At 41.7% G+C, this 19,998-nt stretch overlaps 1 protein-coding gene across 5 annotated transcripts in view; it reads left to right on the top strand.

The window, feature by feature from the left end:
* The window catches only part of NAALADL2 (N-acetylated alpha-linked acidic dipeptidase like 2), a 1,383,985-nt gene that overhangs the window by 108,628 nt on the left and 1,255,359 nt on the right, over positions 1-19,998 (top strand). The window contains exon 2 of one of the 5 annotated variants that reach the window (XM_077487954.1): positions 17,728-17,794. The exons of the other annotated variants lie outside the window; for them this stretch is intronic. The gene's annotated coding sequence lies outside the window, so the exon portion shown is untranslated. The remainder of the gene's footprint in view (positions 1-17,727; positions 17,795-19,998) is intronic. 5 annotated transcript variants of the gene reach the window in all.

Raw genomic sequence — 19,998 nt, 5'->3', positions numbered from 1 at the left:
CCGTGGTGTACTGTTACTAACACACTTCTGGTGTTGTACACAGTATCTAATACAGTGTGTACAGTGTCTACTACACTTCTGGTGGTGTAATCAGTATAAAATACAGTGCAGCCATAGTACAGTTGCTAATATGGTGCAGGCATTGTACACAGTATCTAATATACTGTGTACAGTTTCTACTACACTTCTGGTAGTCTACACAATACAGTGCAGCCATAGTAGTTTCTACTACTTTTCTGGTGGTGTACACAGTATCTAATATAGTGTGTACATTTTCTACTACACTTCTGGTGGTGTACACAATACAGTGCAGGTGTTGTACAGTTGCTAATACAGTGCAAGCGGTGTACACAGTATCTAATACAGTGTGTAGAGTTACTACTACACTTCTGGTGGTGCACACAGTATACAATACAGTGGTGTTGCAAAACAAAATATACAACATGTCTGGAAGGCAACAAAGGAGAGACAGATGCTCACAGGGCTCTAAAAGAGGGCAAGCAGCCTCTGTGTCTACAGTCAACAGTGGTGGTCGTGGACATGGTGCATCCTCTGCAGGTGGCCGTGGGGCACGCTTTCTTTCTGCTGCTGACCATGTTATTGAACCAGAACATGCAAAATAGTTGGTGGAGTGGACAACAAAGCTGTCCTCACTCTCCTCATCCTCTGTCACCCAGGCTCAGAGTAGTTTGCCTTCCAATGCAACCGCCAAAGCGGCCTATTCCACTGGCTCCTTGTCCACAGTCACTCCTTACATAGCCTCACCATTAGGGATGGGCGAACAGTTCAGCCCAAACTTTGGTTGTTCGGACATTCGGCAAACAACAAACATTATGCAGTGTTCATGTAAAATTAGGAAGCCACGGAACACTGATACCTAGTGTCTATGGGACACTAACAAAAGTGCTAATTTTAAAGGCGTATATGCAAGTTATTGTCATAAAAAGTGTTTGGGGACCCGGGTCTTGCCCCAGGGGACATGTATCAATGCAAAAAAAGCTTATCGTAATCTGTAAGCCCCATTTAACAAGGGGACACCCAGATCCCACCCTCCTATGTGAATTGGTAACGAGTACATTGTAACCCTACTATTTCACCAAAACAAGTGTCAAAAATAGTAAAAAAAAAGACAGGAGACACTTTGGGACAAATACTTTATTAAAAGTTAAAAAAATAAAAATGTCCTGTAATGTATGCCCTTCTCACGCCGCCCGACGAGCCGAAAAAAGAAAACAAAGTTGCACAGCTCCGCCTCCATTGGAGGCTTCCACTGAGTGACTCTTCTTCTCAGTGAAGTAAACGGGCGATGCCACCTTCCTCTGACATCATGTGGCATAACTGCAAGTCATTTCAAATGGGAGTTAACTTGTTTTTGTTCTTTAGAAATGTAATTTTTGCTGTAGTATGTTTTATGCATGCTACAGTTGTGCCACTTTACAAGCACATTAAAAGGACATCCCAGACACTATATTTAGAGGTTTTTTTCATTTTTATTGTTGCACTTTAAACATAATTAAAATCCCTGCTCCTGAAAAAAAAGGATTGTTTAAAAAAATTGTTTAAAATTGTTTTTTATTATTGATGCATGTCCCCAAGGCCAGTACCCAGACCCCCACAGCCCTTTGATATTCACTTGCATATAAGCCTTCAAATGATTTTTCCTGTTTGACCCCTATAGACTTCAATGGGGTTTGCCGTTCCGGATAGAACATTTACCCTGTTCGAAAGTTCTGCTGCAAACCTAACGGGGATGTGCGGCCCATACCTAGTTTCAAATGGGGACACAGCTTAACGAACAATGGACTGTGGTGTAGTAAACATTCAGGAACTGCAGAAACCATTTGTAAACATCTCCTAGTATAAAAAAAAAAAACAAGATTTATGGGAAATTGTTTAGAGTTCAGTCTTCTGAGAATAATCTCACAAGTGTATACTTCAATGAAAGAAATGTGTATACAATCTTCTAAATGAGCAATGGTAAAGAAATGAATTTCCTACTTGCAATCAAATGCACACGGGCAGACATGAGTAGTATTAGTGGGATGTGACGTTTCTTTTTTATTTATGTCTCGTATTTAGCAGTAAATGTTTAAAAATACTTGAATTTATTTTTGCTTACTTTAATATTCCATAACATTATTTCATATTTTTTATTTATCACTTAAAGTGGACCTAAACCCTCCTATCCTTTACAGCCAAGCTACCATTTAGCGTCTGTTTGATCTGCGTTTTTTTTTTCAAAATAGTTTTTATTGAGTTTAGCGAACATACAACAATGCAAATAAGCAGTAGGTACAAACGGTACTATAGGTACAATAGGTATGATAGGTACAATAGGTATAATAGGTACAATATAATGTTCATTTTAGTACATAATGGTCTATAATATCAGCTTATAAACAGAAATAATGATAGGGAAGGGTGAGAGATTTAGGGGGGAGGGGAGTGGGAGGGGGGAGAAGAAAGGGAGTTGAAGAAAAAGAGGGGGGAAGAGAAGAGGAGGGGGAAAAAAGGGAGGGGGGAGGATAGGAGGGGAAGAAGCAAGAGAGGACGGAGAGCTGTGGTATTATCCAGAATCAAAGAGTTAATCAAACATTGCGGTAATGGTCATACCATACCGACCAGGGATTTCAGAGAGTTTTAATACGATGATGGTTGTGTTTCCCTCTAGAGAGGACAATTTCATATTTATAGTGAGTTTGGACTACCATGATAATTTCGTGCAGTGATGGGGCTGCAGTTGTCTTCCATTTTCTTGCTATTAAGAGTTTTGTGGCTAAGCGAATGTGTGTGGTGATTAAACGTAGGTCTGATGGAATATCGTTGATGGTGATATTGAGGATTGCCAGATGAGGAGTAAGTGGAATGTGTAGGTGCAGAACTTCATGTAGTAGTGTTTCTACTTTGGACCAGACTTGTTTTATACGCGGGCATGACCAGAAAATATGTAGGAGTGTCCCAGGCAAGTTACATTCTCTCCAGCAGGTATGCATTGCTTGTTTGTTGAATTTGGCCATTCTATATGGTGTCAAGTACCACCTCATTGTAAGTTTTTGGGCGAGCTCCCAAAGTGCGGAGCAAGCAGTGTATGTGTAAGTGGACTTAATTGCTTGTTGCCACTGACAATCTGAGAATTGTGTTTCAAGGTCTGCCTCCCAGTCTGTAAGGGGTTTGGACTTGTAAAACGTGTGTTTTCCCTGTAAGGTGGAGTATACTATTGAGATCCCTTTAGAGTTATGATCGTTAAGGAAGAGGAACTTCCAAATGTTTAGTGGTAAAGAACTTTCTAAAGAAGGGTGAGCAGCGAGGCAATGTCTTATCCTGTAGTATGTTAGATAGTCCGTCATATGAGTGGCCGGCTGTTGTTGCGTGAGTGTATGCGAATTGGATTTAATTAGAGAGCGAAGTTCCGACGTGTAAGTTGCCATGGCAGATATCCAGACAGGAATGTGAAGGTCGGGAGTAAGTAGTTGTAGTGTTTCAAGGGGGATGGGAATGGGTCGCAGGGGAAGATTCGTCCAGTTAGTGTAGTGTAGTGTTCTCCAAGTTTTGACAGTGGCTTGTATGGTAGGTGAGTATAGAGATAATTGTGGAATCTTAGTGGAGGTGCTAAACAACCAGGTGGATAGATTAGTTCCAGGTGTCATTGTGTTCTCTATAGCTCCCCACAGGGTATTGGCGTGTGTGTTAAACCATTCTTTCGTTTGGGATATGATGGTAGCAATATAGTAATCCTTAATATCTATGTGTCCCATACCACCTACTGATCTGTGTTTAATGAGCTTTGTATGATTGCATCGTGGTTTCTTGCCTTGCCAGAGGAAGCGTGCTAATGCAGATTGTAGTGAATTAAGATAAGCAAGCGGTACTGGTATAGGCAGTGTACGAAAGACATATAACAGTTTAGGTAATGCCATCATCTTGAAGGCAGCTAAACGACCTGCCCAAGAAAATTAATGTTTCGATATCTTTTCCATGTCTTGGAGTAGTGTTTGTTTGATGTCAGGATTAGTGATGGACGAACGTTTCGCCCGGCGGTCGTTTCGCGGCGAATTTCCGACATTCGCGGTCCGCACGTTCGAACGCCTTTTTCCGTCGTTCGCCGCGGCGGACTTACGTGTTTAATGTATACAAGAACTTTAACCTTTGGTGACACGTTTATCATGTGATACAGGACAGCCAATTGAGACATGACAGCACATGGACACTTGGACATTCCCCCTAACCTATAAATACACCCGATCCGGTGGCCATTTTACATTCTTTCTTCTGTTACGATAGGGACAGGTTCCTGTGTGGAGTAGGGAGAGATAAACCACTAGCTATTTGGTACACAAAAGTTCTTTTCAGGACTGGTATAGGTGTTAGGTGTTGATAGGTTTGCTGTGCTGCTGATTCTTGCAGCAGCCTGAGTGTCTTTTGTTAGTTTAGAGAAAGGGAAAGGACGGTGTATGCTACAGGGACAGCCAGATTAGTCTTTCATCATCATCATCATCATCATCATCATTAGCTGTTACTATCAAGGTCCACAAAAGAGCTGTTCCAGTAACCACTAATGGTTCTCTTTTTTTGCCAATTTGTATAGGGACAGGAAGGAAGCAGTGTTGTCAGGCAGTGAGGGTAATTTTAAAGACTTGCTGTTATTATTAGTTCCACAAAGGTTCTTTTCAGGACTGGTATCAGTGGTACAGTAATAGGCTTGTACATGTATAATATTCTTTCTTCCAAATATAGAAAGGATATTATACTTGACTGCTGCCCTTCTGCTGCAGTCTGCTAAACATTCACAACTCACTTGTTCCACAAAAGTTCTTATAAGGACTGGTAACTTGGTATAGGGTGCTACGGTACATAGGCTTGAGTGCGGTACAGTCTGCTGTTCTGTAAGGACCGCTATCGGTCCACAATAGATAGGGTTGACGTGCACCACTGCTGACCGCTGCCCTATACTGCAGCAGTCCTTCAGCGGTATAGGGACTGACGTACAGTCTGCTAATCACTAACACACAACCTGCTTGTTCCACAAAAGTTCTTATAAGGACTGGTAACTTGGTATAGGGTGCTACGGTACATAGGCTTGAGTGCGGTACAGTCTGCTGTTCTGTAAGGACCGCTATCGGTCCACAATAGATAGGGTTGACGTGCACCACTGCTGACCGCTGCCCTATACTGCAGCAGTCCTTCAGCGGTATAGGGACTGACGTACAGTCTGCTAAACACTAATACACAACCTGCTTGGTCCACAAAAGTTCTTATAAGGACTGGTAACTTGGTATAGGGTGCTACGGTACATAGGCTTGAGTGCGGTACAGTCTGCTGTTCTGTAAGGACCGCTATCGGTCCACAATAGATAGGGTTGACGTGCACCACTGCTGACCGCTGCCCTATACTGCAGCAGTCCTTCAGCGGTATAGGGACTGACGTACAGTCTGCTAATCACTAACACACAACCTGCTTGTTCCACAAAAGTTCTTATAAGGACTGGTAACTTGGTATAGGGTGCTACGGTACATAGGCTTGAGTGCGGTACAGTCTGCTGTTCTGTAAGGACCGCTATCGGTCCACAATAGATAGGGTTGACGTGCACCACTGCTGACCGCTGCCCTATACTGCAGCAGTCCTTCAGCGGTATAGGGACTGACGTACAGTCTGCTAAACACTAATACACAACCTGCTTGGTCCACAAAAGTTCTTATAAGGACTGGTAACTTGGTATAGGGTGCTACGGTACATAGGCTTGAGTGCGGTACAGTCTGCTGTTCTGTAAGGACCGCTATCGGTCCACAATAGATAGGGTTGACGTGCACCACTGCTGACCGCTGCCCTATACTGCAGCAGTCCTTCAGCGGTATAGGGACTGACGTACAGTCTGCTAAACACTAATACACAACCTGCTTGGTCCACAAAAGTTCTTATAAGGACTGGTAACTTGGTATAGGGTGCTACGGTACATAGGCTTGAGTGCGGTACAGTCTGCTGTTCTGTAAGGACCGCTATCGGTCCACAATAGATAGGGTTGACGTGCACCACTGCTGACCGCTGCCCTATACTGCAGCAGTCCTTCAGCGGTATAGGGACTGACGTACAGTCTGCTAAACACTAATACACAACCTGCTTGGTCCACAAAAGTTCTTATAAGGACTGGTAACTTGGTATAGGGTGCTACGGTACATAGGCTTGAGTGCGGTACAGTCTGCTGTTCTGTAAGGACCGCTATCGGTCCACAATAGATAGGGTTGACGTGCACCACTGCTGACCGCTGCCCTATACTGCAGCAGTCCTTCAGCGGTATAGGGACTGACGTACAGTCTGCTAAACACTAATACACAACCTGCTTGGTCCACAAAAGTTCTTATAAGGACTGGTAACTTGGTATAGGGTGCTACGGTACATAGGCTTGAGTGCGGTACAGTCTGCTGTTCTGTAAGGACCGCTATCGGTCCACAATAGATAGGGTTGACGTGCACCACTGCTGACCGCTGCCCTATACTGCAGCAGTCCTTCAGCGGTATAGGGACTGACGTACAGTCTGCTCACTTCCTTGACCCAAAAAAGCACACCGTACTATATGCCCCTACCCTCCTCTTTGAAGAGGTTGAGCGGTGTCATATTTCTACTGGGGCTGCTTATGATATCCCTGTGCTGTGCTGACTTCCTCCTGGGGGTTCTTATTATGAAGGGATCACACTATCCCTGTGCTGTGCTGACTTCCTCCTGGGGGTTCTTATTATGAGGGGATCACACCATCCCTGTGCTGTGCTGACTTCCTCCTGGGGCTGCTTACGGTGCTGCTGTCAGTGCTGTATGTCACGGTGCTGCTGTCAGCGCTGTATGTCACGGTGCTGCTGTCAGCGCTGTATGTCACGGTGCTGCTGTCAGCGCTGTATGTCACGGTGCTGCTGTCAGCGCTGTATGTCACGGTGCTGCTGTCAGCGCTGTATGTCACGGTGCTGCTGTCAGCGCTGTATGTCACGGTGCTGCTGTCAGCGCTGTATGTCACGGTGCTGCTGTCAGCGCTGTATGTCACGGTGCTGCTGTCAGTGCTCTGTATTACGGTGCTGCTGTCAGATGCCTCTATCACGGTGCATGTGTCATTCCGGTATGTCACGCTGCTGGTGATCATCTCCTGCACCCTCTTCTTTGCCTACCCTGGTCCCTGACCTTCCCTCTCCTCCATTGCCTTCATTAGCTCCATAGTCCTGAATTGTTAGAACAATTTCCCAAATAAAATAAAAATGCTTGTAGTTATCGATCCCAAATTCACCTCATACATGTATTATGTCATTGTCCAGATGGTGGGACTACGTTTTACCCCCTAATAATTACCACGTGGCCGCAAATTCGACATGAAGGTTTGCAAAGTTCGCCTCCCATTGAAGTCAATGGGGCCCGCGGCGAACGTTCGGTTTCGCGAACGTTTGGGTCCGTTCGCATTTCGCTTTCGCGAAACGTCCCGTCGGAAGTTCGTCCATCACTAGTCAGGATAGTTATGGGAGAAGAGTAACTTTGTGAATCTAGTAATATGTATACCCAGATAGGGTAAACCAGTGTCAGCCCAAGAGTAAGGGAACAAATTTCTAAGGAGGTTGCCAGTGGTCGCATCCAAACCCATGTATAAAATAAGGGATTTATGTTCATTCACTTTATAATATGATATATCACCGAATCTTTTCAATAATGATTGTACCGAAGCCAGGGAAGGAAGGGGATCTGCGATCATCAATATGACGTCATCAGCAAATAAATACATTTTGTGTTCTGTCTGGCCAATGGTGAATCCTTTTATGTTGCAATGTGTTCTAATGTGTTCGGCCAGGGGTTCCATTATTAAGTTAAAAACTAGTGGCGATAAGGGGCATCCTTGGCGTGTGCCATTAGTGATCTGGAAGGGTCTAGATAACATTTCAGAGGTATATACTTGGGCAGATGGTGACGAGTATAGAGCCAAAATTGCGGAGAGTATCGTATCTTGGAATCCAAACTTAAGTAGGGTTGCTTTCATATATTCCCAATGTACTCTATCAAACGCCTTCTCTGCATCTAAAGATAGAAGCAGAGAAGGCGCTCTAGTAAGTGCAGCATGATGTACTACATTAATTATTCTACAGGTAGCATGAAAGGCTTATCTCCCCTTGGTAAATCCTGATTGGTCTCTATGTATTAAATGGGGCATTAAGTCTATCAGTCTGTTAGCTATAAGTTTGGCGTAGATCTTGGTGTCTACATTTAGAAGAGAGATTGGCCTAAAATTTTGTGGATGTGATGGGTCCTTCCCCGGCTTCGGCAATGTAATAATTAGAGAAGACAACATTTCTGGAGGCAGAGAGGAGGAGGAGGCAGCGTCGTTGCATACTCTGGAAAAGTATGGACTGAGGAGCGAGCTAAATTTTTTATAATATTCACCAGTGAGACCATCTGGGCCCGGAGATTTGTTGGATGGCAGGGCAGAAATGGTGTTAAAAATTTCCTGTGGCGTGAATGTTGCATTCAGTGATTGAAGTTGATCACTTGAGAGTCGTGGAAGTTTTATTTCTTGGAGAAAGGACTCTATGGCCTGAGGAGAGGGTTGTATGGTATTGGGATCTGATTTTAAATTGTAGAGGGATTCATAGTAGTGGCTGAATGCGTCTGCTATAGCAGAAGGATCTATCACTTTTTTGTTTGTGGTGGGGTGAAATATAAAAGGAATTTTAGTCTTGGAGTAGTGGCCTTTAATTCTGGTAGCCATGGCTCGTCCAGCTTTGTTACCAGTGGAATAATGTGCAGCTCTAAAGTATGTATGTGCTTTTTGGTAAGAATCAAGTAGGTGGGCTCGTAATTCTTGCCTAAGGTGATCTAATTTAAGTTTAGTGGAGGGGTTAGGGTTGGATTGATTTTGGCCTTCCAGGAGTTTGATGTCCGAAGTAAGTGTGTCTAGGCGCTGTGATCTCCTCCTCCTCTCTTTAGCTCCCAATTGTATAAATACTCCTCTTATGAACGCTTTATGAGCGTTCCACAGTGTGAAACTATCATTAACAGACTTTGCATTGAGGGAGAAGTACTCTTCCAAAGCTTGTTTGAGGTGTTCAGAATATTGCGGGGAGTTAAGAAGTGAGGTATTAGCTCTCCAGATCTGGGTTTTGGATGTGGCCGGAGTGTCCTCTACAGTTATCATAATCGGTGCATGGTCGGACCATGTAATGGTAGAAATCTCTGAAGCAGATATACGGGGTAAAGTCCATTTGTCCACCAAGAAGTAATCTATGCGTGTGTAAGAATTATGGCGTGGGGAGAAGTATGAATAGACTCTTTCTGTAGTGTGGTGACATCTCCATACATCATAGAGATCATTGTTCCTTATGAAGGGTCCCATTTGGGAGGCAGGTCTAGTAGTGTGAGAGGAGGTCTCGATGGTGATGTCCGGGACTATGTTTAAGTCTCCACATATTATGAGTTGGCCATGTTTAAATATATTTATCTTCTTCAGAAGCTTGGAGAGGAAGTTAATTTGCTTTTGTTGGGTGCATATAGGGCCAGAATGGTATATCTGACGTTATTCAAAGAGCAATCTAGCGCAAGATATCTGCCATTGGGATCTACTAGGCTATCGTGAAGCGAAAAGGAGAGGGTATTTTTTATTGCTATTAAAACTCAGTTTCTTTTTTCAGGCCCCGAGGCTCTAAAAATATTGGGGAAGTGTTTATTGGTACATGTGGGTTCTGCTGTGGTTTTAAAGTGCGTCTCCTGAACGCAAAGGACATCACAGTGAGAAGATAGTGCAGTTTTCCACAGAGACGACCTCTTGGCTAGGTGATTAAGACCCTTAACATTGAGAGACAAAAATTTAGGCATTCTGTGCAAAGGTGAATGAGGGTCATGAGAGGTGTAGTAGTACTCCCAGTTGACGGCTTGTCAGGTATTGTTGGTGAAGAAGTTGTGGAGACGATGGATCCACTGGTCGGTTCATGGAGCAGGTGCAGAAGACAGTAAAGGTCTGAGGGCTGTGCTCTTCAGGGAAAGGATGGGTGGGGGAAATAAACAGACAGTCAATAAACACAAGCTGAAACAACAATAAAAAGTAGATAAAAACAATGGAAGGGGGTGAGATGACGAGAGGAAGAAAGGTTGAGCTCGGTAGTAATGTGTTAGAACTACCTAGCAATCTGTGGGGGTAGTGTTCGTGAACAATCTGCAATGAGCAGGCACTGGAACGGAGGTTACAGTGGACTTCTAAGCAGTGATACCACTAATCTCATATTCAGTAGCTCGAGTGGATCCTAGGATCAGAAGAGCCATGGAGTTGGTTTTTAGTATGCAGCTGCTTGGTCGGCAATATGGGGTCAGGGATGATGCCCCATTCACGGAGAAGCTGTATACCTTCTTCAACTGTGAGGATGCTGTATTTCTTTCCATTTCTGTTGATCAGGAGCTTGGTGGGGTAACCCCATTGATATGGAATCTTGTGATTATTTAGTGGCTTAGTAATGGTGTGTAGTTGGCGCCGTTGCTGGTGCGTGTACTGAGATATATCTGCATAGAATTGTAGTTTTTGGTATGGTGGAGGAAGATGTTCCATTCTTCTGGTTTTGGCTAGAAGCATATCTTTAGTGTGGAAGAAATGTATTCTCATGAGGGTATCTCGTGGGATTTCCACAGATAAGTGAGGCGGTTTCGGAAGTCGGTGAATACAATCAATGATCGTTTCAACTGGGGGCAGATCAGGCAGGATTGAGGAAATCATCTTTCTAGCATAGGATTGTAAATCTGAGGGCAAGATTGTTTCGGGTATCCCCCTGATTTTTATATTATTGCGTCTCGAGCGGTCTTCAAGGTCCGCCATTTTGGCGCGAACCTATTGTTATTCTTCTCTGGTATGGTCATGAGCATCCACCAAATCATTAACTGTGACAGCCATTGTGCCCATTTGCTGTTCAAGAACATTTCAGACTTGAACGCTGAGAATAGTGAGGCAATGTCAGAGTGCAGGGAGCTGTGTAGTGAGATCAGCATGTCTTTTAACATAGTGTCTATCACAGGCTGACTTGTAGTGGGGAAGGCTGCAATAGGGGAGGATGCTGGTGTCTGTGTGAGGAGACTGTCCAGTGTAGGCCTTACCTCCTGGGCTGGGATGGTAGCCTCTAGCCTCATTCGTGACTTAGCTGGGCTGTTGGATGCTGACTGAGGTCCCTGTGAAGCTGCGGAGTTCACATCTTTCTCCTGTGTCTGAGTGTTCAAGGTGTCCGCGTCAGGCAGATCAGTATAGGCCCGTTCGTTTTGCTGTGAGGTATCGCGGGCGCCATTTTACCGGAGGAAAAGAAGTCCGTAAATTTTTTCGGGTGCCGGTACTCCTTTCGTTTTCCGCGATGTTCCGTTCTGATTTCCAAACGTGTGGGGATCCGGTTGGTTCATTTTTGAGCAGTCGGATCAGCGGTATACGGCTATTTCACCCGTTCAGTGCAGGAGCTGAAGAGTCAGGCTTCCATTCAGCTCGGCAGTTGGCCACGCCCCCCCCCCCTTTGATCTGCGTTTTTCATTATGTTGCACATGTGATCAGTTAAACCCCAACCATTTGATGGTTTGATAGTTTGGTTGTTTACTCCCTGCTTTGCAGGAAGAAAAAGACAGCACATTGCTCCTGTCATAACAGAGACAGACCTGTGTATGTTTTTCTACACAGGACTCTCTTCTGTAATGTCTGGAGATGATCGAGGGCCTGCGACCAATTAGTGGTCATCATCCGCTGTTTGGCTGGTGCTGCAGCCAATCACAGCACAGCAGGAGCAGCGCTCTCTACCCTGCTGCGCAGATCACATACTAGTGTATCTATGGTGGGTGGTCCACAAACGGTTACAATTTAAATACACTTTCAAAGCCAGATTTGGTAATGTTATTTCTAGGTAAAAGCAATAGTGAAATAACATGTCTGTTTTATTAGAAAGTTTACAAATAAAAAATTAGCTTTGTTTTATTTTATGTTGTATCATAAATGATTCTCAGGGAAAGGGCTTGCACTCTTTAAGTGATTAAAATATGAATAAAGTTGAACAGTGAGCTCAAGGACAAAAAGGTCCACAGGGCAACGGAAAGGCAAATATAACAGGAGGAAAGTTCAAACCTGCCAGTGTATTAAAAATGTCAGAGAATAGAGAAACCATCAATCACTCAGTGCTTTGAATTCAAGAACAGTGAGAAAGCAACAAATCATATGCTGTATTTTGAGCTATGAAAGTAACCATCATTCAGATGTTTACAGGTTCACCAGGTGACATCTGTTGCAATTTTGCACTATTTAAATGGATAATTTTCTGCTGTATGTATCTTCTATCGGTATTTAGTTGTGAATTTCAAGACTATTGTTCTACTTTGTGTATCCCTGTCTACAAAGCATATTGCCTAAATATGATCTTGTTAACCGCTTGCCGACTGCCGCCTGTATATATACGTTGGCAGAATGGGATGGCTGAGCAAAATAACGTACCGGTATGTTACTTTGAATTTCCCGCTGTACATGCACCTGCCGCAAGCTCCATGGCCATGCCCACGGGGATACCCGTGATCGTGTCACGGAGCTAAAGAACGGCGATATGTCGATGTAAACACAGCATCTCCCGTTCTGCCTAGTGACAGGACACTGATCGTCTGTCATCAGGATCAGCGATCACTGTCATGTCACTGCTAGCCCATCCGCCAGACAGTTAGAAACACACCCCAGGACACACTTAACCCCTCCCTGCCCCTAGTGGTTAACCCCTTCACTGCCAGTGACATTTTTAGATTAATCAATGCAATTTTAAAGCATTGATCTCTGTAATAATGTCAATGGTCCCAAAAATTTATCAAAATTGTCCGATGTGTCCACCATAATGTCGCAATCATGAGAAAAATCGATGATCACCGCCATTAGTATTAAAACATTTTTTTTATAAAAATGCCATAAATCTATCCCCGAATTTTGCAACCGTCCTGCAAGGGTGTCCATCCTTGCCCATTAGTCTTTCATGTGTCTAGTGTGGGATGTATGCAACACAGTTCCAATTGTTTCTCCTATAATGGCTCTTCTTGTTGGCTTTCATAAGCTTTATGTTTTGAGGACACTAGAAGGTTTTAAAATGTGTTTTCTAAACAGAATATATAGTGGAATGTAAAGTGGACCTGCACATAGTTTAGTGTAACTAAATTCTCTCAATCAAAATTCATTTTTTTTAATCCTTATGCTGCTAGCATTAGTAAATAAATAGGATGATATATTTACTTGTTTTAAACTTTGTAAACATTTTTTCAGTTTCTTCATGGGCTTAAGTCAAAATTATGTAATTCATCTCACAAGTATTTATGGGAATTTTTTTTCTTTCATGTGGAGGAAGGGAGGTGAGATTTTCTCAGATAAGCAAAAAAACAAAAAACAAAAAAAAATATACAAAATAAACATAGATGCATGGAAACATGGATAGGTGGGTTTGTTTGCTTTGAATCGTTAAAATAATTAAATAGCATTTTCAGTTTGTGGTGCTCAGATACAGTTAGGTTCAGCTATCTATCTATGTAAAAAAAAATGTAATTAAGTTCTTTGTAAACTATGGCCCATGAACCTTTTGCATTCAGTCCCCAGCAGGTGGAGACACAGCCAGCCAAAACAGTGTCAGTACTGTGCATATTGATTTGATATGCAACTTTAGATTAATAGAATGACTTGTGTACAACCAGCTACCCCTTTAATAAAGTGTTGACATATACAATTTTACACTACAGGAGGGATGCTATGCTTTATTCTAACATGTTGCTGAGTGTATGCAGCTGAGGTTTAAAGGGACCATAGGCATCTTAAAGGGACCAACTCCATATTACCCTGGGTTTATATCTACTGAAGTGGAGATCACTGGAATACCTTGGAAACTCAATAACCCTATTACCAAAAGCCTTGCATTAGTTCTTAATGAGGTGAGAGTTCTGCGAGCATGGAATGGTTGCACAGAGGTGAAAGTGCACTGGTTTAATTATCTAAGAACACACACGAATGCTTCTCAAATAAAAGAAGGTGGTTTTGTCACATTTGAAGAGTGAATTTGGTTCAGCTTATTTTCATGAACTCCCTCAATATTTTTATATTGTTTGCACTATTCATTGGATTTTGAGCTATGAAATTGATGGAATGATTTTACACAAATGAATTTCCTGATCAAGTTATAGTCACTTATTACTGTTTTGATTATATTATTGTGAGGCTATGCAACCCCACATCACACTTTAAGATCACTGACATTGTGGGAACACAACAGGGTGGCTGCAGCAACCATTATACCTAATACATATATGTTATAGATTGATTTAGTTTGTATTTTATACACTTTCTTATCACTTTATCCCAGTTACAAATGCAGAAGTTCACATCATTCATTTACTTTTTCAGCTGTAGCATTCCTTGGGTAATTTTTTGCTGTGGCAGATGCTAGAGCAAAAAAATATACACCCCTAGCTATTGCATTCTGCCCCTTTTCAAGAATTTTATGGCCTGTGGTGTACTTCAGCAGCAGGTTTTTGGCCACCATTCATTGCAATGTGAAAGGCAGTGTTTCCATCACTGGACCATGTGGTTAACAGCAAGGTCTACATGACCAGACATGGTCCAGCAAGTAGAGGCAGAGATGTTGCATATCTTTCAGGGCCCACTGGGTGACTTTGCTGGCAGTCAGGAAGGATGCAGGACAGGGCACATTGCTGGAGCTTGTTCTGCTACACTAAGTCCTTTCAACATCTGGTGATGGCACACCTCCTACTCCTCCATAAAGCTATCTTCATCTGATTCCTCCTCTGATCTACCAGTCCCCCTTAAAGTGGCTCTAAAGCCAAGACTTTTTTATACATGAATGCATTGCCTGCTTTGAAGATATTGTAAAGGTAAATATATATATTGTAATATTGGGGTTTATTTAGCTTCGATGTAGAGCTTACCAGTGAGCCGAGTCTAAGGGTTTTTTTGGCCCATGTTTATTAAAGTAAGAGAAAAAACAGTCCATCCAGGATTCCCACACAGGGGTTTCAACAAAGCAATAATAAAATAAATGTAAAATACGAGACACCCGGCTCTCTGGTCAGCACTGCTATTTAGGCGTTGACCTCTGTCCTCCTTTACCCTGTAACTGTGTCCCTGTTTGTTACCCACACTGTACCTCTGGGGAAACTCTATCCCACAGCTTCAGGGCTGATTCAGCCCACCAGCTTGGGCCCTCCGTCTGCTCTGTCAGACTGTCCTGTGCCAACAGGCACACTTCTCTTTTGCACACTTGGACTCCTCAGGAGGGTGGAGCACAGAACCCTGGTTCTGGCTCTGCTATAAGCCCAGGACCCACCTGTACAATCAACAAGCCAGACTCCTGGGTGTTCCCAAAACCCAGTCCCAGGATTGGAGATTCCATCCCACCCAGATCGCTATGAAATCTCCAGGCTCCAGTTCCCCAAATGGATTTTACCAACCACAGAGGAAACTGATAAAACGGTTTGCTCCAAATAAAATTATCCTCCTGGAGCCCCTCAACCTGCCTATTTGAGAATCCCGGGTGACAATCACTAGGACAGGGATCCGTACCTGTCACTATATATATATATATATATATATATATATATATATATATATATATATATATATATATTCATTTTTCTTGCACATAAGATCCTCTGCTGCGTCTACTGACACAGACAGCGAGACTCGGCCCCACTCCCCTGCTCCCTCATAAATGGCTTTGATTGAGAGCAGCGGGAACCAATGGCTCCCAGTGCCCCAGGAGGGCTTTCACACCGGAGCGGTGCGCTTGCAGGACGGTCAAAAAAGTCGTGCAAGCCACATCTTTAGAGTGCTGTAGGAGCGGTGTATTTACCGCTTCTAAAGCGCCCCTTCCCATAGAAAACAATGAGGCAGCACTGCTAACCAGCCTGTAAAGTGCCGCTGCAGCAGCACTTACAGGCGGTTTTAATCCTTTTTTTGGCCGCTAGCGGGGGTTAAAACTGCCCCACTAATGGCCGCATAGCACCTCTAAAATGACGGGAAAGTGCCGCTAAATATAGCGGTGCTTTACCGCCAGCGCCCGCAAGGCCCCAGTGTGAAAATAGCTTTACTATCACCCCATAAGCACACTGCCCCAGTGTGAAAGCACCCTTTTAAATGAATGGGAGGCAGATTTCAGCCGCTTTTTAGGCACAATTTTTAGCACTAAAATGCCTGAAAACTGCCTCAATGTGGGGGTCTTAAAGCATGGTCCATCCTGTACTGTGCAGAAATCTTTCTGTTTGGTAATGGTGTTTGGACACCACCAACACTCAAAGCTCAACTTTTTTGTAGCGGTGTTAAGCTGGGTCCACACTAGCTGTGGCCTCAGCTCGCAGCAGGGGTCCGGTGCATCCTTGTTCTCCATTTCAGGTGAAAATTGGGTCCAAATATTTGCCGGAATTTGGACCTGAAATAGAGCCAAAGACCCACATGACACTATTCCAGTGTGAACCGTAGCAGCCCCGGAGCTGTGTGAACCGGCTCCATTGAGAGTCAGTCACAGTCTCCTGTCATGCAAATTGAATGCGGATCCAATTACCAAGTGTGAACCCCACAGTTGCACATATGATAAATGTTTGTTAAAGCAGGGTCCATTCTGTGCTCTGCGGGACAATTTCTGTATGGTTATATTGTTTGGGTACCACCAACACTCAAAACCCAGTTTTCGCTGTTTTGTAACAATAGCACTAAATGTACAATTTTTGAACAGGATCAAATCTCTCTCTAGTAATATCCAAAACCTAATTGTTACAAAGCTTCCTTTACAAACTTAGAAAGTGTTCAATTTTTTGGGACTGGATTAAAATTTGTGGTGGTCCGTTTTTTTTTTTGTTGATTTTCAGTGCATAGGCATTATAATTTACAATTGTATTTCCTTGTGCTTCTCTCCAGCTAGGAAATTTGGAATACACACTCTTTTAAGTGCTGGCATCCAACAGTGATTCAAAAGTGACCTTGGAAATTCCAGCCTATAAAATGTGTTTTGAAATAAGTGTGGGTTTTTCCTAAAAAACTTTTTTCATAGGAAGAATAACATTTCATTTTTGAATTTACAGTTGGAGCCTTCTTACTCACTTTCTAACTACCATGATGAGAACTATGTATGTTATGTGCAGAAAAACTGCATGATTTCTGGATTATGTGTCAGAAAATAACTTTTTATTGCTGGCAAAAATATGACATCTTCCTGCATCCTAAATTGCCTTCTCTTAAAAAAGAAGCATTAAGTCCAGTGCACATAGAATCTGGTGCAGCTGTGCATAGTAACCAATCAGCTTCTAACTTCAGCTTGTTCAATGAATCTTTGACAATAAAACCTAGAAGCTGATTGTTAGGCTTGATTCACACCTGTGCATTTTTAGTGCTTTTTGCATTTTGCAGATTTGCACTATAGTCATAACATGGTTTTCAATGGAAAAAGTTCTGTAGTGCAAATCTGTAAAATGCAAAAAGCACTAAAAATGCACAGGTATGAATCAAGCCTTAGTTGTGCCATATTCTACCTATAACAGTTTTGGTAAATATCCTCCTTTCTGTATTAAACAATACATGTGTTTTTTTTTAGTAGCTGAAATAGGATGACTCAAAAAAAATTCTCAAAAAGGGTTATTTTGTACAATGTCTGTCATCAAATACTGTGTAATTTTATCAGCATGTAAGTCACTGACACACAAAAAGTTTTGCTTACATGTTATGATATTCTACAGATCTTCATTGGTCTCATCATCATCCTCTTAGCATGCCACTAAGGGCCCCCTCAGTCCCCCACTGTATGTAAGTGCCATTCTTTTTTTTGTCAAAGTACATATAAAGAATTCTTTTGTCATGGTTTTAGGATTCAGAGACTGAGTTCGACACATTTCATAAACTTCCTCAGAGACTGTGTTGTCTATAAGATAATAATAATAATAATTTTATGATACTATACTGTTAAAATACATTTTGGAATACATTTGTGATTGTATAGACATCAGCTGTGATTTCTAATAAATACTTTAAAAGTCCTAACTGCTACTACTTGAATTGGAAATGTTAGCTTTTGTCTCCGGAAAATAGCACTGTGATTTTTTTTCTTGTTCAGCTCTGCAATGTGGTGTTGTGGTTTGGAGGTGTTTTGATGCACTCTGGATTGATATATATATATTTTTTTGTTTTATGTACAATACAGTTTTTTACTGAAACAAATATTGTAACAAGCTATGCTCTGTGGCTTGATTTGCCTCTTGATTTTTTTTTTTTTTAATATATACCTTATGATACACTTAAGGTATCATAAGGTACATACTTTGGGGTGGAAATAAATTATATTGTGTTGCTGCTGGTTTAGGTAAACCAAGCAGTTGTGTAAAATTTAAGTTAATTATTAGATATGCAATTTGTATAAATTGTGCCACTGATGCTGTCCTAAAGAAGTTGTAATTCCACATATAACTTTAAGGCATCCTCCAAGCATGCTCTTTAAAGGAATTGCATATTTTTAAAGTTGCCCTTTAAACCACCTGAAAATTGTTTCTCCACATTGATCAAAATTTTTTTTCTTTAGTGCATGTGCCCCAGATCAGTGTTCAGTCCTCTATGCCCTTTCTTTTCAAACCCGTTGGCTTCTAGCTTAGATAATGGCCATTGTTGAAACTGCAATTATTTATTTAATGAGGTTCAAGTTCCAGATCAAAACTTTGGTAACGTTCGCTGAATGTTCACCACACTGAACCCGAATACATATGGCTCATAGGAAATTAGAATTTACAAAATAATTCATGAGATAGAAGACAGCAGACATATTTTAGTTTATATATAATAAATTCAGTCCAGACAAGCAATTTTAATTTTGAAATAAATATATTTTATTGGATAAAATATTTCAGCCACAGCTGTTTTTATTGGTTTAATACATTTCTAAAATATTTATAAATAACTTTATTATAACATTAACTTACAATATCAATAAATAAATAAATAAAATCAACCTAGCCACTATGGGTCAGGCTGAATAAATTCTCACTTCTGAGTTAACAAAAACAATTTATCCCAACCGTCAGTAAGTATGATAAACATACTGACTGTCACCTAACCCCAGCCTGTGGCTTTTTCTATGCATGTCTGGAAATCACTGTTTAAAATGTCAAGTCCAATATCAGATAAATGGACATTGTCTCCATGGTATAAACTACAAATACCACCCTCCAATTATGTGCCTAAAACTAAATCCCAAAGGATGCAATAGGAACTTATTAATAGATCTATTCACTCTCTTTCGAATTTTCTCAAAACTACATAAATAGAAAGAATCAAGCCATTGGAGACGTGGTATCATTTTTGAAAATACAACTTTTAAATCAGGAATAACAAATGAATGTGATTAATAGTCTGTTGAATATCAAAAATTAAATCTAAAGTCTTTTATTCTGACCTATGTCATTACCTCCTAAATGATTAAGTAAAATATCAGACTTAAGCCAACAGTCGAACAATCTATAAAACTCAGATTGCAAGTCATTCCATTGCATACCTTTCCAGCCACTCCAGTATACTTTAAAAGAAGAATCAAGACCCAAATTAGAAGAATAAGATCTCGCTGACACACTCTTCTGAGCCCAATAAATGAAGGAGTGGCCGAGAATCCAAACCACAGTTACTTGACCTGTAATAAATTAAGCCAAAGAATCAGGAGGTATATATAACTGGTAAGAATCAAATCTCCACCTACCCAATTTTTAAATAATATTATCTTGTAAACCAATGTTTTTTGCATCTATTTAATGGAGAAATACTGTATCAACAGGGACAAACAAGTTATTATTAAAAACCAGACGTACCAAAAAATATTGCCTCAAAGGTCCAATTGGACAAATGTCATGCAAAGTACACTGATTCAAATAAATCCAATGTCCTGTTCCATAACCATCCTACCATAAGGAAGAAAAATCCTTAATTAGTTACATAAAATAAACACATTTTCATTAAAGAGAGCTTACTTT

Source organism: Lithobates pipiens, unplaced genomic scaffold (genome assembly GCF_037356315.1).
Source record: "Lithobates pipiens isolate NorthernLeopardFrog02 unplaced genomic scaffold, aLitPip1_a1.2 Scaffold_18, whole genome shotgun sequence".
NCBI classification, from domain to species: Eukaryota; Metazoa; Chordata; class Amphibia; order Anura; family Ranidae; genus Lithobates; species Lithobates pipiens.
The sequence above is the reverse complement of the archived record's forward strand: the minus strand, read 5'-3'. Positions and strand labels throughout refer to the sequence as shown.